Here is a 3,857-nt window from a genome sequence, read left to right as displayed (position 1 = left end):
AAACAATTTTTCTCTAGTCATTCGAGGCACGTGAATCTGCTTATAAATCTTTTATTTGATTTTAATTAAGTCATTTTCCTTTGTAATTAAGATTTTAATTAACAAGTTTACGTTATCAATCTTAGTCCATTATATTATATTAAATCCCCAATTATAATTCAAACTCAAAATTCATAGGCTAACTACTTAATATAGTAATTGTTTTTTGCTGGGCGGGGGTAAATGTGATAATATAAATCACTCGACCTATTTTATTGTTGAGTACCATTAATGAATTTTTAAATTCAAGAAATTATCAAAGAGAGAAAGAATTAATAAACTAAATATAAGAATTGTATTCAAATATAATAATAAAAAAAAGATTGAAAAGTATATCTTATCTTGATTAAATATTTTCTATGCACAATTTAAAAAATAGAAATTTGTGAAAAAAGTTAACTATCGCTTTAAATTTTGTAAATTGTATTCAATAAATTTATTTTATTTAAAATTAAAATTCAACCTAGTTTTCTATTTTTTTTACAATAATAGGAAGTGATGAAGGAGATGAACATGTTAAATCCAAAGAAATTAGCCTTTAAAATTTGGTTTATTAATGTGTAAAGAATGATTTTGTTTTTATACTGAAAAAGTGTTTTTAAATATTTTTAAGATTTTTTTCATTTTGAATTATTTTTTTATTGTTTTAGATTATTTTAATATATTAATGTTAATAATAAATTAAAAAAATAAAAAAATATTTTAAATAAAAAATACATTTAAAAATAACTGTTGTTGCTACGATTCGAAAGAGAAGCTAAAAACCGGTAGGAATGTGAGTTGTAGACTTGTAGTTAGCCCAACGCTTGTGTATGGTAGTTTGATCGGTAGCAGGAAAGAATCGAGGTGAGATGAGGATGTGACACGTAGTCATAGCATGAGTAGCACATGGAAGGCATGGACGCGTAAACGTGTATGATTTTATAAGTGAGCGAGAATTTATATAGGCACCCAAAACGCGTGATAAAGGAGCTGCCGTGGCGTGGCGTGGCGTTATACATGAAATTTGAATCTCGCTGACCTATAGAATTGTCATGTTTACGTTTCTCTCTCTCTCTCTCTCTCTCTTTTATTTGTTAAGGGAAACATGTTTACGTAACCATCAGCATGTGGAACACAGTATCTTAGAATCCGAGTATTTGGTCGTAAGAGCGCAGAGGAAATGGAAAACTTAATTCAATAATAGAAATTTCTCATTTAGCTTTTCAAAGATTTTGATTTGGACTCTCCCAGAATATAAATTCTCTTCCCGTCTCTGCCCGATGATAAATTCAACAACAGCAACGATAATAATAAGTATTATTATTTGGCGATGAGCGGTGAAGCTGGAAGGAGAAGGGGTATATTTATTACTGACAATTATATGCGCACGAGCATCCCATGTGATCACCTAGTTGTTGACTAACATGGAAGAATGCCTTTGTATTTGCTTTTGTATTTAAAAAATATTTTTGAATTTTTTGAATTTTTTTTATTTTGGATTATTTTGATATGTTGTGTCAAAGTAATTTTTAAAAAATTATTTTAATATATTTTTAAATAAAAAACATTTTATAAAACAATCAAATCATTAAAATTAGTAAAATTAATTAAACATGGGAGTTTGAAACTGTTTTAACAATTTCAACAAAAACAAAATATATACTGCACCAAATTTCTACCTCCATTGGTCCAGCCCTCCACTTCAACATTAGCCACCAACCACGTACAACATTTACCCTGTTTCCTTGTCTATATTTTAAAATTGTGGTAATTTTATTTTTTAAAATGATTTTTATTTGAAAATATATTAAAATAATAGTTTTTTTTATTTTTTAAAAATTAATTTTAACATCTAAAAACATAAAAATATAAAAAAATCATATTTTTTTAAAAATATTTTTAAAATATAAAAACAAACAAATTCTTAATCTCTTTCTCTATCTCGGCCATTCAACAACCAGCCAGCCATAGTAAGATCAACTTCCTCTTCACCAACAGCACTCTTCTTCTTTTTTCCATCATCGACGTCGGCTTCCTCTTCACCGTAAGTTTCTGTTTGCTATGTCTATTAGTATAAATGTTAGCTGAGTCTGTATGCTAATTGAGTCTAAACGTTAATGAGACTTTAGGGCAACAAGTCATGGTGTTTCATGAAATTTGACTCTTTAATTATGCTACCAAATTCATGGTCCTGGTTATCTATCATTCCACTCATGCATGATAGATACCAAATTAATTAGGTTCTATTTATTTGGAATGGATCATATGGCTGCGTTGGCCGAGGATTCGATCCTTTATGAGAATTTCCATAAGCAGTAACTTTTCATATCGAAACGAATATTTACACATCTACTTCTCATTGTATTGTTTTCTCGTTATTTATTGGTTGTAACTTTTAAATATTTATATTATATTGATTAAATTTTGTGCTATTAACTCATCAGCTTAATTATGTATTAGATTTAAGGGGAAATACGAAGATAACCGTTTTCCAACTATTGTATCTTTAAGAAATCGTGGTTTTACTTGAATTTTTGTGCCTGTATTTGCTAGTACTTGAGTTTTTAATTAATTTTACTAAATTTGTTTCACTAATAATTGACGGATATATATAAATATACATTTGTTTTTTCATTAATAAAAATATATTGGTTCATATAAAAAAATAAATTCATTTGTAACAATTTTAAAGTTACCTTCAATTGCAAGGAATACATAGAAATATGCCTCCATTATCTTAATTTTCTTATCTTATGCTACCGGAGTATAAAAAATTGATACGATTAAGTGTTAAAGAATAATATAAATTATATCTTGGAATAATATAAATTATATCTTGAGACGTAATCTAATAGCTGAAGTTATTGGGTTGAGATGGTTATTTCTATGGTATTAGAGTCTTGATGACCAAACGGTTATGGGTTCAAATCTTACTATCCTTATTTATTTGATAAAAAAATCAAGTACAAGGTAATGTGAGTCTGTGCAAATTTAAAGTTTAAAAAGCTTTTATTTGAGGGAGTATTATATTAAGCTTCTGATTAGCAAGATGGTGCCAAATTGGAGAATGAGCAAGCAAATGTTTTACATCAATAGAGTATAAAGTACGGGGAACTTGCTAGTAATAATGCCATAGCACGAGCAATTAAATTCATTAATTTTGATGTGCATGGCTGCAGTCTTCCAAAACTCGATGATTTTGCTGAGTGAACGTTTATCATCAGAGATTGGAATGGTCGAAGAGTACAATAACCATTTTGATCCTTTATAATGAAAATAAAAACACAACCCCCACCACAGTCTGATATCTGCTTCAATAATTTAACCTCTGCACATGTTCCATTTGGATCATTCGGCAATTTCACGTAAAAAACGATCTGAGTGGCTGTTGTGACCTGTGGCCCGGCACAAGTTTGTTCTTGTCTGCAACATCATCAGTGAAAGGAAATAAATATCTCCAACCCATCAATCCCAGCATATGTTATTCATTGTTTTTTTTTAATATATATATATATATATATATATATATTTTAGTGTGGGTGTTGCAACATCTTATATGCACCTCAACTAATTTTACGAGTCTTGAAGTTAACAATCATATAAGTTTTTAATGACTATGAAAATGCAATAACTTATAACCATTAAAAAAAAAAACTCAAAATCTAATTATTAAATTACCCCTCAAAATTGTTATCCATGGTTGCTCCGTCGTATCCATAGCATGATGGCAATAATATAAGTGGCCATGGATAATATTTAACATGATGATAAGTAAATGAGCCCACGATTAGATTTTGGCTTTGTATCGCTTTCAGCTTTTATTTGCCTTGGATTCT

Source organism: Populus trichocarpa, chromosome 2, assembly GCF_000002775.5.
Source record: "Populus trichocarpa isolate Nisqually-1 chromosome 2, P.trichocarpa_v4.1, whole genome shotgun sequence".
Taxonomy (NCBI): domain Eukaryota; kingdom Viridiplantae; phylum Streptophyta; class Magnoliopsida; order Malpighiales; family Salicaceae; genus Populus; species Populus trichocarpa.
This window is presented reverse-complemented; position numbering follows the sequence as displayed.